This window comes from Tamandua tetradactyla, chromosome 13, assembly GCF_023851605.1.
Source record: "Tamandua tetradactyla isolate mTamTet1 chromosome 13, mTamTet1.pri, whole genome shotgun sequence".
NCBI lineage: Eukaryota > Metazoa > Chordata > Mammalia > Pilosa > Myrmecophagidae > Tamandua > Tamandua tetradactyla.
This window is the reverse complement of record NC_135339.1, coordinates 34,665,553-34,687,286: the sequence shown is the minus strand read 5'-3', so window position 1 is coordinate 34,687,286 and position 21,734 is coordinate 34,665,553. Positions and strand designations below refer to the sequence as shown.

Sequence of the window (21,734 nt, the reverse complement as noted above, 5' to 3'; positions counted from 1 at the left end):
TATAGCTCTTTCCTGGCTACTACTCTGAATGCACCCCAGCAGAAACCTAGGGGGATTATCTAACCATTCCAGGCCCAGTAAGCAGGAGAGCCTTCAGAACCTGCTGAAGATTTAAGTCTGATTAAAAGAGGGGCCAATTCTGAACTGATAAGTAATTTTGACTAGGAGAAAATTTCTATTATTCTCAATTCCCCCTATGTGGTAGCATTAACTTTCATTTTTCCTATCAGTGTGTGGCTTCATGGTCTGAGATGCTGAGTAGGTTTCTCAGACTTTGATCCTATGGATACAACCCCAAAGCAGCTGAGCTTACTTGCCACAGAACCCATACTCCAGTCTCCTCAATAAGATACAAACCTGCCATCAGGAGAACAAAACCCCAGGGAAAAGACACTTGGCTTTCTGAACATGGCTAGATAAAGTTCTATATTGGAAAAAATTGAGTCTCACACAGAAAGACAGGAATGAGACAGCTGGGTTTATCTTTCCTGTGTTTCAAGCTTGTAAATAATCTTTTTTTTTCTTCTGGGAGTTACTGACATGGACTTCATTTTCCAAGTGGTCAGGTTTGGCTGCCTTTTTTATGGGGCCAGAGTACTGTATTTTCAGGAATCTGAGGAGCCAAGGCAATGGGCCAGCTTTCATCTTATGAAGTCTGTAGTAATATTTTGGCTGGTGGTAGAGACACTTCACAAGCATGGGGGTCCCAGAGCATCAGCTCATTGTGAATTTGGGCAGTGGGTTAATCCTCATTCCTGAGCTACTGGAGCTTCCTTGCCTTGCAGCCAACACAAAGCCCAAGGGACATGGTCCATACCAGTTGGTGGCCTTCAGCTAAATTCATCAAATCCCCAGGGAATTTGTGTATGTGAAGGGGATCATCAAAACTCCACCTGAGCTCACCTGGCTCTCAGGAAACCTGGCCACTTAGTGGTTTCTGGCCATTTTGCCTGAAGAAATCAATCAAACCAACATTTCTCTCCTGCTAAAAAAAACACCTCTTGGCTTTGAAGCCCTTGGATACATTCTTTTCTCTTTCCTTCCACTGATTTAGGCTCCAGTTTCCACTTAGGAGGACTTGAGAACTATAAATTACTGTAACAATACCAAATCATTACAAGACAACCACTGTTTCTAGGATAGACAGTTCTTCCAAAGAATTCAGGGAACTCTCCAACAATCATAACAGCTAAAATGTGTTGAGATTGAGTGTTTACTATATGTCAGGTATGAACACTGGATTATCTCATTTAATTCTCACAATAGCCAGATGAGTTGAGTTGTCACCTGTTACCTGAGACTAAGAAATGTTAAAAATAACTTGCCCAAGGTCATGTGACTAGTAACTGGTGAATGTGGAACTCAAAACACCAGATTTCTTTGATTGTAGCCCTGAGCTCCTCTCCTGCCTCTGGGAGATGGGCTGCTGCCACCATGAAATCCCTTTTACAGTTAGTGCAACTCAAAGTAAATGACCTACATCAAGTCACATAGTTGGCACAGATGAGGTCAAAGCTAAAGTCCAAGGCAGGGGGTCTGTGCCTGGCTGTTTATTAGAATTACCTGGGGAGTGAAACAGCAACAAAAACGCCCAGGATCCATCCCTAGAAATTCTGATTTCATTGATCTGGGGAAAGTCCCCATCATTATTGTTTTTAGAAAGTTTCCCAGGGGATTCTAAGAATGCAGCCAGGTTTGAGAATCTCTTACAGGTTCCACCAACTCCTAGTCCAAAACTCAACCCATCAAAATTCCCGGCAGTCCATCTGGGAAGTGCCTGGGGCCAACATCTAGTTTTCCACGTGACCCTGTCAAAGCCCAGAAAGTTTGGTTCATTCCTCACATGTAAAACATGTAGAATGAGATGTCTCAGGGCTACCAACTACGTCCGAGTACGTTAAATGCTTACCCTAGCACAAAGTAAATGTTTGGAAAATGGTGGGGGTATTGGAGACAGTTGTCATAGTCTCAGGGGCAGTTTTCTGAACCTCATCCAGATCTCTTAGCCCAAGGGCAGAACCTGATGAGCCACTGGCATTTGGAACACGTGCCAACGATACTGCCAAAAAGTAATTCCTTCAAGTCAGTCCTGGACACACACACACAACACCAGCATCTTCACGCCTACGTAGGCCACCAGGAGGAAGTGGCTCCTTCAGCAACATTCTGTGGATAAGCCATGATGACAGAGAAGCGAGGCATCCTGGTTATCAGTACAAATCATCACAATTTGTACTGTCAGTCTGAGTGTGCAGACCCATGGCAGGACTGCCTCCAACACAGAGGAAATGAAGAGAGGAATCTCTTACTACTTGATTGCCTAATCATTTCCACTTAACACACAGTGAAAGCAGAACTTTGTGACACACTTGCCCTGTCTGGGTAGAGGTTCTGCTTTTTCTGGAAGCTCTTGGAGAAAGCAAAAAATTAATCTTTTTTTTAAACTTGGGAAGGAGAGCTTCTTAAACTTTCATACATTCAACCAGCATTTGGGTCAGTCTTCTCACGTGGGTGCCATTTGTCTGTGGGCCAGGCACTGTGCCGGAAACTGAGACCTGACACAAGTTAGAGATATTGTTAATCTGCAGGAGGCAATCGTCCTGGGGAGGAAATAGAAGTATAAAGGCAACCTGGGTACTAGCAATTGGACAAGGTACTCTGGGGCATACGAAAAGGCAGTATTCTGTCAGCTCCCTGTTTTCAGGAATCTCACGTCAATGCTGACATTCGGTCAGTATTCATCAGGAGAATTATCATGGTTATCAAACTATTGCAATATTTCTGAATCAGCAAATTGTCACTGCCTTGATCACCCCTACACCCCCGTTCCATCCCAGAAATGCAGCAACTGAAAGGTTAATTCCTGATAAGCAAGAGAGCCTGCAGGAGAAAGCTCTGGCACTGCCCAGCCTTTTGACTGGCCAATTCCTCTCTATTCCAGAACTCTACCTTGTCCTTGTGGTAAGTGGAAGCTCTGAACTTCTTGTGTACCGAGCTCTTTGGGGCTAAATTACATTTCGAAGCTCTTGAAGCTGCATTTGCATAACAAGATCATGAGTTTTGCTTAGAGTATATGTATATTTGGACTAGCTTAGGGGTACTAGTGGCTATTTTTAAGAGACTAAAGTCCTTAACTCCAGAAACTACTTCTTGGCAATACTTCCATTCTAAATTTAAAGATTTAGGATGCCGTTTTTCAGAAAGGCCTCACATAAAGAAAAAGAATAAATCTCAATATATGGAAATCCAAACAAATGCACTAAGAAAATACTTGCCTTTCGGAATAAGATTCCATTTTATATCAGCCTTTCTTTGATAGGGAAACATCAGGAATGCATTCACTGGCAAAATAAGACATAACACCCCCAGTTTGCACATGAGAAGGCAGACCAGAGTCTGGGTCTGATGAATGCTACCAAAGAATAGTATGCTCTACCCGCAAGAACCCTGGACCGTTGGCATTGCCCAGAGAAGTGCCCAAGAAATCATTATCTGAGAAGTTATGCTCCCAGGCCTGAGCCCACAGATCCACCCTTAACTTTTCCCCTTGCTCACAGATTCTACCTATGCTCTTTGCCACATCTTGCATTCCCCACTGTATCTCCTGCCTGCCTGCTGTATTGGACCAGAGGGAGGTCCCGGCAGGAGATGGGATGGGAGCATGGGAAAAGCCAGGGCACTGCTCTTCCCACCTCTCTGCCCGAGCAGCATCCCACCCTGTAGCTATCCTCTATGGTACCAACTCCCACAGGTCAGAACCAATGGGCTTCAGCTTCTGTCCGGAGTCCAGACTCTAGACTCTGTCAATTCTGCCTCCTCCTCCTTTTCCTCTCCAGCCTGGGAATGGTGGGGGCTTCCTGCTGTTGGTAATCTCAGGCTGCCTCACTGGCCCCTGTTGCTTTCTCTGCATCCCCATCACCTGTGTAACCAATTCCTTGCATTCAACACCCTCTGTTTCCAACACTCAGTGTGATTTCTATTTTCCCAGTCGGGCCCTGACTGATGTGTAACACTCTGTACTTAATAGAAAGTCCCTTCCCCACCGTAGGCCTCGGTGTCCTCCTTTATAAAATGAGATTGGAGGATGTACTTATAAAGCTTTGTTTTAGGGTCATCACATCTAGAGATTTAGGGACCTGCATACTGGGAACAACATGGGGCCAATCTCCAAAGGACTGAAATGCCCTTCCCACTTTAGGATGGTTCTGTAAACAATACCTAATTTCATTTTTCCCAAAGTAGTTTTCATTTTTTAACAGCAGGCTCCAATCCTTTCTTTGGAAACAGACTGGGTATAAATATAAATATATTTTTAAAAATACCATTTTTAAAGTGATAAACTCATTTCTTTCTTACCTAATACTTTGGCACTTTCCTTATCTTTTCTATATCTGTCTTTTAGTTTTTTGGCCATATCAGCCACTGTCTTTCTTATTTGAGATATTCTCATCCTTTACTTTCTCCTCAGGCCCACCAGTGACCTGGATCACTTCAACTGCCTTTCTCTGCATCCTTGGTAAACCTTGGATGTTTTGCAAGCCTGTTGGAGGTGAAGGCTCAGAAGATATGCATGGCCCTGTGGCTTAAGTGAAGAGTTGTGCTGTTGGATTCCCATTTTCCTTCTCTAAACTTTATTTTGTAAGGGCTATCTCACCTCCCCATCCCACCCTATTCCCCAAGATGTCTCGCTGCTGTAACTGGGCACAGAGCAGCCCTCATTGTCCTTGCTGGGCTTCTCTTGAGCAATCCTAGAGGCAAGGCCCACTGAGTTCATCAGCTTCCTCCTGAGCTTATGGGGAGCCAAAACTCAGGCAAGCTGAAGTCTTGTAAGCTCATGTTGCTCACTCCATGTCAGAGTGATTCATCAGGCAGTGATGCATTGGCTTCCTAGAACTGGACACTGAGAGGAAGCGCAGGGATAGCTGTGCGCGGGGCCTCATAGAAGCAGCTCTGTTGTGGAACCAGAGCAGGCTTGGAGCCAGATGTGTTTCAAATCGCTGGTCCCACCACAATTCACTGTGCGAACTTCTGTTGGATTTATGACCAACAATATTTATTAAAGTCTTACTATATGATAAGTGTTGTGCTAGGTTTTCCTGCCTGCATTATCTTATTAAATCCATATAGCCATGTGGGATATATTTTACAGATGAGAAAACAGGCTGAGTGCAATTAAGCAACATGTCCAAAATCATATAACTAGAAAGTGATAGGGCCAGGAAATCCCCCAGGTCCATCTACTTTCACAGTGCCTTTCCCACATTGCAAGTTAATCAGCTTTTCTAAGCTGTAATTACCTTGTCTTTAGCATCATAATATTATTACCTCCTTGCAGGATTATTTCATATTCTTTGTGTTTGTGTGTGTCTCTTTCTCTTCCACTCAACATTTGTTGAGCTTCTATTTTATCTATGCAGTGAGGTACATCTGGATAACAACAGGATTTACTTATCAAAAAACAATGTAATTGTAAATAATTCAATTAATGTTACTGCTGTGTAGAAGGTATTTTGAGAGTCCCTCATATAGTACATGGGGCTAAACTCAAATGGGTCCTCAAGATGTGTGCAAAGAATTCATAATACTTTCATACAAAAATGAAAATTTTGCCTCCATTTGCACATGTGTAACATGGGAATGGGCCTTGTGAAGGGGTCAGAGCATTTCTCCCAGCTGTAGCCAGATGAGCTGAGGGTTAATCCTGGAGCCATTTGGATCTTGTCTGTGGCTTTTTCTACCCAAAGCTCCGATGGAGAACTTGTCAGAGCAGGTTCCGTGGCAGCAGACTGGTACCAGAAAGTTATTTGGAGGTTAGCTAGAGCCAGGCAAGACAGCAAGACAGCAATCTCCTTCCATTTGAGAATTTACAAAGTTTCAATAATTCATGAGCATCCTAAAGGATCTTTAAAGAAAAGTCAGGTTGAAGGTGGCCAGTGTGGCAAGTAGCAATATTTGCAGAGTCACAAATCTGAGTCACTTTCTCCTAGAAATAGTTGCATCTTGGCACAACTGGTTATTCTCAACTCCTGGTTGCCTATGACAAGTAGCCCTCTACATAAGTAAAACCAACCTTTGCTGCTCTGTGGGGGGATAAGCCATCGAAGAAAGGAGAGAACTTCAATGAGGAACTGGAAGCAGCAGCTGATGGGGGGGTTAATGGATGCATGGGCACTGGGGACTCTAGCAGGAGCCTTGACTGGGACAAAAGCAAGGAGCCAATACAAACATTCCCATACACCTCTCTCTAGGCTTTGCTGCCTCCTCAGAGACCCGGATGACATTCCTACTGCTCTGCAGGAGAATGAAGGATCCCTGGCTGACTTCAGGATGGTTGTGGCCCGGCTGGAGATCGGAATTTACAGAGTCATAACCCACTAGAGCCCAAGTCAGAAAATGCATTTTAAAAGTTTATCTTCTTTTTTGGAGGTGGAAGGCCTGAATGGTGGAAAAGAGCAATTGACTCACAGACTTGGAGATGCCATCAATTATATACTAATCCCTGGCAATTTTTTCATTTAACTTACTGTGGACAGTATCACCCACTTGGTTTCCCTAAGCCCTGTGTTGACATTATCTGTGTCTCTGTTTGCTTTACATGAAGCTCACAGCAAACAGGAACTGGGGAGATAGGCTTTTGAGAATAATTTTTAAAAAACAAAATTTAATGGGCCCCCAAGGAGAACAGAATCCCCGGAAGGACAGTATTTTAGGCAGATCATACAATGTTCGGACTACCATTTTCCACCAGTCCCATTTTCCCCCTACAGAATTGAAATTATATTTCAACATCTGTCCCCACCTTTAGCTTTTGAACTTCCCAAGAATAGGAAACCACGTTTCCATATATCAGTATTGCCTGTACCTAAAACTGTTGATTGTTGAATGCAATCTTATTTTATGGAAGACCCTCCTTTGTGTGAATGACCTTATGCTAGTATTATATTCTGTAAAATGTGGAGAAGGGAGGTACCTGCCTTAGTCAAATGAACAATTTCACCTAGCTCAATCTTTTTATTTTCCTGAAGTTTTTATATTTGCAGCACTGACTCCTATATTAACACAAGCTACAATTGTCCCAATTACATTTACATTCATCTTTGCTTTTTCAGGGTCAGTGAAAAAGCATTAGAAAGTGTTTTCAGAGCATGAGGATTGTTTGTATCCCAACCCTAAGTGAAACAAGAAATCAGACCATCATAATATATCAACACAGGACTGAAACTAGAGAAGCATTACATGTAGACACTCAATCGGCTGTAGAAAGCCCAAAATAAGAACCGTGAATGAGTTCGGATGGTGAGATTGCAGCTGTATTTTCCCTTTATAGAAAAATTGCCTTTACAGTGCTGACTGGGTTTGTACAAAGACAAATGAACCAATATACAAAGAAATATAAAATAGATTCAACAGGAGAGGGCAAAGTCATGTTTAGATATCCAAATTTTTGTTGCTGAAAGAGCAAGTGATGCTTTTTTTGATTCTCGCAGAAGAGATCTGATCATTTAGAATACCATGGTGCTGGGTGTGAGTGGGCTTTAAGAGAAAACGTCTGAAATTCATGTTACCTTTTCCTCTGGGGATGTGAACTGGGGTTTGTCCTTGGTCTTCCAGGGGTTTAACTCACTGGTCAGCTTGATATGAGAGAAAGGGCAAAAATTTTCTACCCATTTCTGGTTGATGACATGCTTGTTAGTCATCTCTCTTTCTGCTCAGAAATAGCAAGATATGCTGCGTCGCACAATGGCCCCTGGAACTTTGACAGGGCAAGAGTATAATGTCAGCCAGCCTGGTTCAGGGTGTGAATCTCACTGAAGATCAAATGAACTCCATGAAACTCCTGTGGTTGCTAGGAGACATATCTTTGAATGTCAATTACCATTCCCCTCAAAATAGCTCAAAAATCATCTAGTGATTGAGCTTTAAGAAGTTGTATGATATGCTAGATTTAAAAAGATGCAGATTAAAATCCTGACCTCACCATTTTTTACCTGGGTAACCTAAATTATTTCTTCCTCAGCCTCATTTTTTTCTTTTCTGTTAAAAGGGTGTTGTGTTGATAGGGAACAATTTCACAGACTGTAAAATAGTCCACCTACATTAACTTGAACTACTTAATTCACATCAGATTTGAGAATGTATATGAAAGATTGAAAACAGACAGCATTAAAATGTAAATTATTGACATAGGGGTTCCTGAGCCTTTTTGCTAGAATATAATTTTCACGATGTTTGAGGCAGATATGGAAATCTATGGAACACAAACAAGGGCTTCCCTGACATCTGAAAATTCATATTTAGATTTTAAAAGGAATTTGGAAATGATTTCTTAGTAATTCTTCACTTTGCAAAACAATCAACAGTGGTATATTAAGTACGTAGCTACCCTAGTTCATTTTAAATGAGATTTACTTCACAAAATATTATTTTAAGATCAGTTTACAAAGGCAGTTATTGCAACACACCAGGTACATGCTAAGATTTCCAGGGTACCCTGACAGATTAGGCCTTAAAGACTAGACAAAACCAAGTTACCGTTGTCCTCACTATGATTGTAAATGGATACTTCTAGTTTGTATATACTGACATTTACAGTGGAGCTCAATCAAAGGATGTGTTTAATTATATGTTCTCAGCAAACAGATCAGTCCCTTCATTTGTTCCTTTTCTCACTAGCCCTCCCCGAATTTGTACTTCTGGGCTGTGTCTCACACACCTGCATCAAGGACTCTCTCGTGGTCTCTCATCTCAGAGTCTTTGAGCCTGTGTCCCCAGTGCCTTTGTTTTGCTTCCAGCTGGGCATGGTAATGACATTTTAGTGAATCTGTAATGTTCCTCTTTCTCTTTCTGTCTGGGCCATTCCTACTTCAATGTTTTGAGTGGCAGCAATTTACAATCCTGTGGCTTACACTTTGGGGTCAAACAACCACAGGCTGAGATCCTAACTCTGGCCATTTACTTGCCCTGGGACCTTGGACAAATTTACTTCAACTCTCTAATCTCTGGCTTTCCTCACCTGTTTGTGAGGATAATAGTACCTGTCACATAGATTTTGGTATTGAAAAGATAAATGATTTATCAGGGTGCCTAATAGGTAGCAAGCTTTCAATAAGTTATGTTTGTCATTACTGCTACTGCTGTTAACTAACACAATTATTATCATGTACAAGATCAACCTAGAAAATAAGATAAAGTAAGCATCAATTTAACCCTGTCATAATTACTGTTCTATAGGACTTTGAGGCTAGAGATTTTGTGCATATTTGTGTAAAAATGTGTATAATACATTCAAGTCCACATCTGTACTTACATAGAAAACCCAAAGCTGAATAATTAAAATTAATTCCTTTTTGCCTTTGGAATACCTTACGTGATATTTTGCTACAGATTTTCCTCCAAACCACTTTTAGCTTGTCTTAATATAAAAGCAAACTGAGACCTATATTCCTTGCACATTCATTAACAAATTTAGGGTCCAAATGTAGTTGGGCAACAGAGGAAAAAATGAAGTTGCATGTAGTTTACAAACTTAGATGTAGTCCACATACAGAGAAGGAAAGGCAGCTAGAAAGGGAAGGAAAGAAGAGAAGTAACAAATAACGCTCAAAAAACCAAGGAAGGAAGCTAACTGAGCAATAGATCAGGAGTTTTCCTATGGCTATGAGCAAGAACCAAGAATGTTTGCCTGGGGTGGAGAAGACCTGGGAAGCCCTGGTCTCATACTTCTGAAGTTTGAGGGGCCATCCTGTAGAAGAAATAGTTTACTCTCTTTTGTTCCCAAGGATACACAGGGGCAACAAATGAAGGCAAGAGTGTTCAAATCGAATTCAACAGATAGAAGAACTTCTCAACCATCTGAATGGCCTCCAACTGGAATGGACTTTTCCCAGAGTCCCAGTTCTTCATAGGTTCAAGCAGAGGTTGGGTGACCATGTACCAGGGATATTTTAGATGATAAGTGGGGAGAAGATTGGATGAAATGGTGATGTGGATTGAGTTGTGTACCCTAGTTTAGACACATTTTTGGTCTTGGTCTGCATTTTGGTGACCAGTGAAACCACTGTAAATAAGATCTCTTCAAGATGCAACTTCATTTAAGGTGTGGCCCAACTGAAATTGAATTTATGTATTTCAAATTACTGGAGTCCTTTATATAAGAAGAATGAAAGTCAGAGGAAAGTAAGCCACAGGAGCAGCCAGAAGCTGGAAGTCAACCGAACCTGGAAGAGACAGGAAAAAATGCCACCATGTGTATTGCCATTTGACAAAAAAAGCCAAGGACTAAAGTTCGCCAGCAGGCAGCTCCAGAATGCCAGTCTTCAGGTAGAAAGTATCGCCTCACTGACACCTCAATTTTTTACTTCTCTTAGCCTCAAAGCCATGATAAACAATAAATACCCATTGTTTAAGCCAACCCATTACATAATACTTGTTTTAGCAGAGAGGAAGCTAAAACAAATGGCCTTGCTGATTAATTTTCTCTAACTTTAATATTTAATAAAATAGACCAAGACAGAGAAGTTTTATATATGCTTTGTCTTCCATAAGACATAATGTGATTTACCACTCCCAACAAATGTGCTGCTCCTCGTTAGCATGTGCAAAGAAATGGAACCTATGCTACATTAATAAATAGAGATTATCTTTAGAATATTGAAAATAAAGAAATGTGGATAAAACTAATTTATTTTCAACTTTCTGAAATAGATTTAACATCAGTTATATAGGAGAAGAACATCTAAAAATATCTTTCAACTCTTTATAGTTTTTTTGAATAAGATGGACCATCTCAAAGACATGACAAAATTATCCACTGTGGGTATGTGGGGCAAGTTTCTCAGAGATCCTTATTTATAATAATAATGCATTAGTAACAGTCACATTCATCAGAACCCCCAATAGTGTATACATGCCACATACAATTCCAACACCCCCTCTCAGGTAGGGGCATTTTTAGCATCTCCATTTCACAGCAGGGAAAGCTTAGGTTAAGAGAGGTGGAAACACTTGTTCAAAATCACCCAACTAAACGTGGAGCTTTCTGATTCCCCAGCCCCTGCTCTTTCCACAGTCTTACACTTCTTTTTCAGCCACTTCCTGTCTTGCCTGAACAAACACTGTTTGGGCCAAACATCCAAATGAAGATGACGTGCCACTGACACGCCTCCCAATTAAACCCTATAATTTCCAAGTCTGAGTTGGAAACCCTTTGGCTCTGTGTTCTTGTCTGGCTTGCCCAGGAAAATGTTTATTTGGGACAAGACTCTCGGAACGGCTTCTTATTGTCAGTGACTGTTCAAACAGAGACCATGTGGAACTGGAAGTGTAGTCATTGCTTCACTTCACAACCTAGAGGCCCCTTTGCATCCTGCTTCCAACTTGGGGTCTGTTTCAGAAAGGGTGTTAAGGCTATTAGTAGGCCAAGGAGGCTATAAATACAGCCTTGGGCTTTGGCCAACTCAGTATGTTTATGTTTTTGAGTTGCGCTGCAACTGTTGTTGGTAATTATAGACGCGTGGGTGAGGAGGTTCTCTTGATGGGTACTGGTGAACAGTTCCTCCTCCTGGTTTCCTCGTTGCACAAGACCAAGACTGGGAGTGTCTGAAGTCACAATCTCATCATAAGGTCCCTCATGTTCAGTGACTGCTGAATTTCTTGGCCAAACTTGTGTGTGTGTGTGTGTGTGTGTGTGTGTGTGTGTATTTGTCTTTGTGTATGTATGAAAGATTCAAGGCATTCCATATCACCATTTGAGTCACAACCTATTTAGTCAATGCCTTCTTAAAATAAATAATGTGACATCAAAAGCAAGTTGTTTTTCCTTCTACCTGTAGCTAATACAAGCAAAATTTCCCTTTTGTGATGACAAGGACTTTTTTCACAGTCTTTGTAGATAAATGTATAAAGCAGATTCATGGGCCTAATATAAATGATGGACCCCAAGGAAACTCAGAGGAATGAGGTGTACACAGGGTCCATTAAATTCTTATTAGTTGGTTAAATGAAATAGCCACATTTTCCTTTCGTATCCCAAAAGTATATGCAATCTCTTCACCAGCCCAAGCACATAATAGACCCTCCTTAAAATAGCTGCTAAACTGTTTTACTTGAAGTCCTTGACTTTCATATATTCAACTTTCTTACACCCCACATTTTCATATCTTTGACATCATACCCATAAATTGTCCCTCAAATACCAGGTTTGGACATTCATCTATCAGCTGACAAAAGGACACTGTGAACGTCGCCATAGTGAAACTACCCAAGTATTCAATTTTGACAACAGTGCCACCTTAGTACTAGAAGATTCATGCAATTGTCTGAGTACTTGATTGAATTTGACAAAAAAATGAAAGGGAAACAGAAAAAGAAATTGCTGAGGTTAGTGAAAATAAGCATAGATCTAATCAATTTAATAAATTTAAGAAAAAAATAGAAATCATTAGGTATTCTAAAAGTGGTGAGTCTTTAACCTCAATTGGATGCTTAATAGAAGAGGAGTTGATTATGTATTCAATTGTGAAAACAGAAGAAATTTAAAAGTATAGTGAAATTCTGGTACTCTGTTGTCAAATATATTATCCAAAAGAAAAGGCACAGTTAACGTTTTCATAATTATTTTTTAACTCTCTGGAAATGGTGGTTATTGAGCTGGTGTTGAAGTGGTGGGTATGGTAGCAAAAGGTTGTAAAAACTCAACAGAAAGTGACTACAGTTCTCAGGAGGAGAGAGAACGAGGAGTTGTCAGGAAAGCTGCAGTGTTACTTTGAGACAGTTATCCCAAATGCATTAGAGGAACTGTAAAAATCTGCCACAGATGGAATGATGATCCACAGTCAGAAAAGTTACCGCACCTTAAACAGGAAACCCTTCTTGTTCAGGCTGTCATAGCACGGTTTGCAAAAAGTGCAGCTATTGATTAATGCAATGTAGTGTCAATTAGATGTCATTCCTGAGGTCTTTTACCTGTTGTAGCTTTTTCTTTTTCTTTTCATTACATCAGGTATATTGGCATGGAAATTGTGGCAGTGGTACCAGGAATAAAAAAATTAAGGAATTTTTAACTTAAAAAAAAAAACATACCACCACTCTTAATGGAATGTAAATCTCTGGTTTGATAGCCATACTGATGATTTTCATATGTTTTTATGAATGCCTTATATATAAAGCACGAGGTGACTTGTACCATATTAGATATTCTTAAAGCCTTATACAGTACCAAAAAGCTTTGGGAAGAGTAACACTTTAAGAAATAGTAGCAGCCAGCTAAGAAAAAACCTCAAAGATTATATCTTGGCTGTAACCTTATTTCTAGATGATTAAAAGCACATTCATGGATCTAGACAGGGATTTTGGCTTTGCCATCACCTAGTGAGTATTCTTAATCTAGTTTATGACCCCTCTGAGCTTCAGTTTCTTCATTTGTAATCTGGGGATAATAATAGTACCTACTCCATAAGGTGGCTGCAATATACAAATAAGTGAATATCCAATGTGCTTAGTCCAGTCTCTGGTATTTACTCTAAGCTTCGATACTCTAAGATAGAGAAGCAATTCTCTGGGTGGGAAGAAGGATGTTGAAAGAAGAGATGGGAGGAGCTAAACTTGGCCTACTTCACAAAGTGTCTAGGGTCCATGAAGATCCTAAGCTCTATTAAAAACTCAATGAGGAAACAACTTCTACTACTATTCCCAAGCTACCCACTGGGTCATTCTGGCTTCTGCTGGTTTGAGTGGGAGTGTGCTATTTATTCACTTAATGACTCCTTCCAAGTTAGAGAAGTTGGAAACCCTGACAATTGTTCCACCCATTACTTCTTTCAGTTCATCACTTCTGCATCAGGGAGGTGTGTCTCCTGTGTGACTGTCACAACTGCTGTTTGATTTTTCGGTTGGCTGAGGCTCCTAGCTCTTTGAAATAAGTGATTACAACTCTGTAATTATACAATGAGAAGACCCTGGATTTTAAAAAGAAAAGCAACTCAGGAAATGGCTAACTGTGTGTGATGAGCACCTCAGCCTCCTGAAGAAATTCACACCTTTCACTGCCCTGCCCCTGACAATGGCTGATTCTACCCCTATTTACATTTTGACAGAGTGCTTATTTAAGTTCTTCCTTAATGATTTGTTAGGGTTTAATGATGTTATTTATTGAGGTTTAATATTCAATATGTGTTATTAGTCCTGCCTATTCACAAATTTTGAGTAAGTCTTGTATTTCTGAGGTTGCATCCAGACCACAAAAGTCCTCAAGGAGCAAGCCCCATTGCAACAGATTTGGAATCCAACAGAGGAGGCAAAAAACCCAAGGGTGTCCAAAAACATGGTAGAAAATCAAAGGACAAAATAAAAGTAAAATACTCAAGACTACAATAAAAGTACCCAGACCAGACACCAGAACAATAAGAAGTCACAATGGTTTAAATGCTATTAGGCTTACCTAACTTTTTCAGATGAGACACAATTTTCAGCCAAAATCAGTAGGCCTAAATATTTTTTATTTAGGAGTGACACTCTCTCCTCCTCAAGCCTTCTGAGTGCAGTCAGCGTCCACAGTCTCCACTTACTCCCTTTCCAAGTATTTCCCACCTCTCCCATCTGTCTGCAGCACCTATCACCCAGCTGAGTCTGCTCTGCATGAAGCTCATCACTTGCCTGCTCCGGTGGCAGCTTTGAGTCTTTATCTCGGTGCCCCGCCCCGAAGTATTAGACACTGTTGGCCAATCTCTTCTTTTAGAACCCCCTTCTTTGGCTTTTGTGATACAGCTTTCCTCTATCCTCCTGTACCATTGCCCTTTCTGGCTCCTCTTTCTTTGGCCACTGCATTAAATTGATGAGTCAAAAGCTCTTTCCTTGGCATTCTATCATTCTCACCGACGTGGCTGTTCTCTGCCGTGATGTTAACTACCACCTTCATATAAACAATGGTCGTATTTTTCTCCTTGTCTCTGACCTATCTTTTAAGCCATTAAATCCACAGAACCGACTACATTTTGGGCTTCTCCATTTGGGTAACCCACGGGCTCCTCAAATTACATACCCCAAACTGAATTATCTCTTGCACCCCCTTCTCTCCAAACTACCTACAGTCACTCAAATCAGAAACTTAGAAGTCATCTTAGATTCTTTATTGTCCTTCAACAGGCCTAACCCATTCCATCCACTACGCATCTTGGAAATTTTACCTTTTAAAAATGTCTCTATCCTCATTCCCATTGCCTTAGTTGCAACTCTTGTTTTCCGTGAAATATTTTCACAATTTCCCGAGTAGTTTTCCTGCCTCTTATCTTGCTACTTTTGGATCCATTCTCCACACAGACACCCAAGTGACCTTTCTAAAAGCTAAGTTTCATAAATTACTGCCTTACTTAGAACCTTGCCAGTGGCTGTCCATGGCTTACAGCGTAGAATAAAAAACCCCTTGCAGGGCTTGCAAGGGGCTCTGGGTTCTGTGTTCTGGCTCCTACATTTAGTATACACTTTCCAACTTATGCCCTTGTCATCAAACTTTTAAAGTTTTTCTAAAGCATCATGCTGTTCTATGCCTTAGTGCATTTTCATTCAACATCCCATTCCCACCCAGATGTCTACTTAGCCTGCAAGGACCCCAGTTCAAGCATTACCTCTCTATTCTTCTCTAACTTTACTCCTCTCTTTCCCACCTCCCCATCACCCTCCTTCTATTCCACCTCCCCTTAGAGACCTAACTACTTTCTCTGATATGTAATATATCTTTGTATCTACCATTAGTTATGTTTGTCTCTCTGCTAGACTGAAAACATCTTAAGAGTGGAGATATCCTATTTGTCTTTACCCTAACCTCTGTGCACAGGGCCTGCCATAAAACAGGCATTTGTTCCATGTGTGATCAATAAAAGAACACAGCACCCCATTATCCTTCAGACCAACCAGAACAGAAAGCCCTAAAAGCTTGATGTCTTTAGTTTCAGCTGGTCACCAGTTCAGGAAGCATCCAACATGCAGTGAAGTGTGCACTGTCCCTTGCTGAGCAGGAGTTAGTGATCCCACTGGTAGGGTGGCCTTTGACACCTTTTGACCAAACCTTACACCCTCCAAATTGTGCATCTTAATGGTCATGGTCATGGGAGGTCCTTATCAATCGAATCGAAGTATCAGGCAGAGAAAAAAATTCCACTCTCAGATATGGTGAGGCATGTCAATTTCAAAATATTGAAGATCCTTAAATGACTAACATTAATGTGATCTGAGAATTGTAAACACACCCCCACATGGATAAAGATATTAGTTGCATTATCTGGAAAGAAACAAAAGAAAGAAAAGAAACATCTGGATGTAAAGACTATGGAAGAGTATAAGGGCAATTCAAATTCTATTAGGGCAGGTAAGCTGCTATTTTCTAATTGTACCCCCTTTCAAGGAAAGGGAAGGGAAGGGGGAGTGCAAACACAGAGGGAGAAAAACAACAGCCTTCATTTTCTAAAACTGTCACTCGCTCTGATTGGGAAAGAGTTTCTCAAGAATTTGAATGGTCCTGCACAGGATGTAACATTTCATCACACGACCAATAATCAGCCACATGTTTGTGAGGGATTGGTTTTTCCCTTTTGTGGTGAGAGACTGGTCTCAGGTCAGTTTTGGCACCTTCCAGCCTGATGACTATTTGAATGCATCTAGCACCAATCTTCCAAAATGTCTGAATGCACTTGGTCCTATTACATCAAATTGACTCATGGGGGGGTTGGAGGTGGGGTCTGCTGTTTCAGAGGGTTTACACGGAGCAAGACCAACACTCCTGACCCAAATGGCCTTTTCCAAACTGAAGCAATTTGTGTGGGACCTGAATATTTATCAAGTTAAACAAAATGTACTTTCTTTTCACCCTCCAACTCACTTGCTTTTGCTCTGTTCTCTCTTCTATGTCCGGTTCTTTCCCAGTGTCCAGCACCTTCAAAGCCTCTTATCCATAGGGAAAACAACTTGATCAGTTGTTTACTCCAAGGTCCTGGTGACTCAGTATGATCAGTATTCATATTTAAAAGAATGATAAATACATTGCCTAAAGAAATGACTGACTCTTCCAATGGTAAAGTTTCTAGCCTTATTTTGGGAGCTGGTGGGACTTAACAGAGTCCTACCAGATTGGTGACCACCAGGGATGCTGACACATCAGCATGACCTTCATGCCTGGGTCATATCTCATTCCCTAGTAAGGAGCTGGAAACTTTCTTCATGGTTTTCATGTTCCTTTTATATAGTGCCTGTTTGGAAGCTTTTTCAGAAGCCCTAGGCAGAATAAGTTAAATGTCCGGGCCCCTTGCCGCATGCCCAAAGATCCTCAGCAAACTGCACCTGCGTATAAGTGCAGAGAACAGAGGATACATGCTGAGGAGGACTGGAGAGCCTGTGATCAAAGGGCCCTTAAGTGTGCCAGTCTTTAAGACTCAGTTCATATAGTGTCCCTTACAACATGTACATGAATGTCCTCAGTCATCTGTTTACTCAATACTCATTTATTAAGCTCCCACTATGTGCTAGGCTTTGTTCCAGAGATGTACCAAAGAAAAAAATCAACAAAGCTCCTGCTATGGAGGAGCATAAAACTGGAAATTGGTTTAAACTATTTTTGTCTGTCTCCAGAAAGAAGAACTGGGACAAATGGGTAGGAGTCTCTGGGAAGATTTCTATATAACATACCACCAAATATGGAATGGCAATGAGTTTCCCGTCACTGGAGGGGTCTGAGAAGAAGCTACATGATGGCTTGTTGCAGGGCAATTCATGCATGGAAATGTACTAGATCAGTCATCTTCGAGTGTTTCTTTCAGAAGCAGGGGTCTTTTTTCAAATAAAATCTTTTCTATAAACCCAGTATATGAAAAAGCAGGGTTACTATGGCTGAAGTGGTAGACAGGGATCTGGAGACCTCCCTGCTTGTTTCACTTTCGAATCTCAACACCTAAATGCAGTGGCAACACCTGAAGGTTTGACCACCAAGCTAAACACACACAAGCCATGGATGAGATGCTTGTGAAGCTCCCACCCGACTCTAGTATCATGTGGATCTGTGAATGTAAAGATTTCTCAGCAGATATTTCTCCTTTCCCTTCTCAATTCCACACCTTCTTGGAAGATTCTGGTTAAGCCAAAAAGAGTCAGAGGTTCTGGGAGTCAAATAAGGCATTTAACAAATGCTAAGACTGTCAGTATGAGCAAAGACGTTTCACTACAGTGGAACTGAAGATTGTGGCATGACTCCTCCAGCTCCAAAAGGAACCTGAACCTTGAAGAAAAACCAAACAGCTCAAAAAGACCAAAATACCTTAAGGAAAGAGGGCGAAAGACCAAAGAGAGAAGGCACTCACAAGCAATTCAGTGAGACAAGGAAAAATGCTTTTGCACCTCTCATTCTTTGCAGATTACAAGTGTATTCAACACCATCTAACACAAGGAGTACTTTCTAGCAATGGACTCTACCATTGCAATCTCCCAGATGTTCCAGGTGTGACACATTATTTGCCAATCTGGGGCAGGAAGTTGGAGAAGGGGTCCCCCTTCTGCTTCCTTGCCTGCTAAGTCCCATCCCCCTTGGGCACAGTGTGCTTGAAGGGGAAAATCGTTCAGCAGTTCAGGGCTCTCTGGGCTGGGAGCCATTTGCTGGATCAGGGCTGCTGGTTGTATGTGATCAAGTGGAATCTGGTAACCGGATAGAGTTTGAAGCCTTCCCAAGCAAATAACTACCTTGCAGAGCCTCAAGCTGACAAAGGTCCTGTCATAACCTTGCCATCTTCCCAATCACAATTTCCCTTACAGTTCCTGAAACATAAAACAAAAGCAGAGCTTACATCTTCTACCTTAGCAGATATAAGCTAAAATGAGTTAGTTGGGTGAGCTTTTCTTAAGCCCATGATTTTCCAAAGTGTGTAACATACATGAGATATTATTGGGGGTTGGGGGGTAGTGCAAGTAAGTATGACTCAAAAACAAGATTCCTAAAAGTAGTAAATTTAAGAAACTGAGTTAAACAACACCATGCAGGTTTCATTACTGTAGGTCTTTTCAGAACCTTAAAAATGCTAATGTGGATTGTGACTCTGAAAAAATATGTACATGGAATACATATATATAAATATATATATTAGGCATATGCAGTATCTCCTAATTTTACTAGAACATTGAATGCTTTCTCTCACAAGGCAACTTAAAGCACTTTTTTTCCCTGAAACACACTTTGGTAGCTGCTGTCATATACCAACATTTGACCAAATTATATGAATTTAGCAATGTCTTACCCACTATCTTGGGCAATAAGACTTAGATGAATTGTCTACATAACTAAAGCTTTAAGCATTGAAACAATTCAACCATTTTATCTATCTGAGAATGTATCTCTTCCTTTACATATATCTCTTCTTTTGATAATTAAAAATGAAACAAAACATTTTTGAGCATAAAAGTAATAACCAGTGACCAAGGGAGCGGGATAAGGAAGAGAGAGTTATAACTTAAGGGAAGAAGAGTATCTGTTTGAGGTGATGACAAAGTAAGGGTAATGGATATTGGTGATGGTAACACAATATTGTGAATGTAATTAACACCACTGAATTGTAAGCCTGAATGTGGTTAAAATGGGAAATTTTGAGTTGTATATTTATTACTCAATAAAAAGTTTCTTTTTTTAAAAAGTAAATACACGCTTATGTTTTAAAACTTGAAAATTTTTTAAAATAACAAATAAGGCAAAAGTTGCAAACCCATTACTGTTAACATTTGATGCAATTTCTCTCATCTTATTTGGAATAAATTATATGCTGAATTATAAAATAAGTGCCACATTTCACTTAGTAGTTTCTATATTATTAACCATTCTATGAAAACATGTTTTTGATGATTCTATTACATCCCATAATATAAATGTATCATACATTTTAGTTGATTTAAACACTACCCTCACTGGACAAATTAGTTGTAATGATTATAAGTAATCATTATATTATAAGTAATGATAAACATATTTTTGCAGACATCTTTCCCCTATTTCTATTTCCTTTGAATACATAGCTAAAAGTGGAATCAATGTGTCAAAGTATGTAAAGACTTGAAGTCTCTCGATATATATTGTCAAATTGCCTTCCAGAAGATGTAGTACCATTTATAAACCCCAGCAGTTTATGAAAGGGTCATTTTACCACACTCTCACCAATGCTAAATTTTATTGTTCTTTTAAAATTTTTGTGTTCACTTGATAGGTTAAAACTATCCCCTCACTTTAAAAAATTTTCATTATCAGTGAATTTAAACATTTTCTTACACTAATTTGCCACCAATATTTTCTCCTATTAATTGCCCATTTTTTTCTATTGTGGCCTTAGCATTTTTTTCTTGCTATTTTTGTAAACCCCTTAAGGTTACTGACTGTCATATTTATGTTAATTTTCACAGCTTCTTGTTTATCTGTTCATTTGGTTTATGATTTTAATATGTAAATAATAACATTTATTCATATAAATATATTGCTCTTTCTCTTTCTTCCTTTGCTTTTGTGTTTAGGAAATTCTTTTTCACCCAGAAATCAGAATGATAGTCACTAAATTTCCTTTTGATGTTTTATGGTTTTACCTATAAAATACTTCTAAAAAATAGATATATGGTAGGGGTTGCAAGGGTAGTTCAGTGGTAGAATTCTCGCCTGCCATGCGGGAGACCCAGGTTCGATTCCAGGTCCATGCACTTCCCCAAAACAAAACAAATAAATAAACAAAGAAAACAACAAAACAAAAATTCAACAAATGGTGCAGCAACAAGGGGATGCTCACTCAACAAGGGGAAAAAGAATGAGATGTGACCCTGCCATACAGCATACAAAATATATATATGTGTAGCCTATCTTTTAAAAGACAAGTTTAAACTGAATAAAACAACATTTTGTCAGTGACTCGGGATCATAATTTCAAACAGGGTTTAAACTCTTGTGCCTTAAACAGAATACTCCCGGGGCCGTGGAGCTGGGTCGGGATGATTTTCCCCATTCTCTGTGATCTCGGGCTCCTGGGGGTTGCTGGTTCTGTGGTTGATTTTCAGTTGTGACCTCCACTTTTGATACGAGGCTCCTGCCTCTCATTTCCTATTGTAGAGATTTGTCTGCCTCTCCCACAGATCCCTACTTTTAACAGTCCATGTACCAAACAGCCACATTTCTATTACTCTGAGCTCACCAAGGATTCAAGAGTTGAGCCTAGGTGTGGTCAGCAGAATACAAAAATGTTCATGCCCTAATCCCCAGAACACGTTACGTTACACAGCAAAGGGGAATTAAGGCTGTAGTTAGAGTGAAGGTTGCTTATCAGTTTATCCTGAGATGAGAAGATTACCCTGGTTTACGCAGGTGGATCCAGTGTAATCACAAGGGTCCTTATAAGTAGAAGAGGGAGGCAGGAGAGTCAGCGTTAGAGTGATGCATTGGAGAAAAGACACGATTGGTCATTGCTGATTTTGAAGGTGGAATTGGGCCAGGAACCAAGAAATTCAAGTAGCCCCTAGAAATCTAGAAAAAGCAGAAAATGGATTCTTGCCTAGAGTGTCCAGAAAGGAGCACATCGCCCCCGACACCTTGATTTTAACTCAGTGAGACCCACTTTGAACTTTGGACCTCCAAAACTGCGAGCTAATAAATTTATGTTGTTTTAAGCCAGTGAGTTTGAAATAATTCGTTACATCAGTGACAGGAAATTTAATATAATGGATCTAGAAGTCTGTTC

At 40.4% G+C, this 21,734-nt stretch overlaps 1 protein-coding gene across 17 annotated transcripts in view; it reads right to left on the bottom strand.

Moving 5' to 3' along the window:
* Positions 1–21,734, bottom strand: part of LOC143653850 (uncharacterized) — a 353,382-nt gene that overhangs the window by 180,709 nt on the left and 150,939 nt on the right. For 2 of the 17 annotated variants that reach the window (XM_077125189.1, XM_077125186.1), the window contains one exon: positions 18,718–18,792. The exons of the other annotated variants lie outside the window; for them this stretch is intronic. The gene's annotated coding sequence lies outside the window, so the exon portion shown is untranslated. The remainder of the gene's footprint in view (positions 1–18,717; positions 18,793–21,734) is intronic. 17 annotated transcript variants of the gene reach the window in all.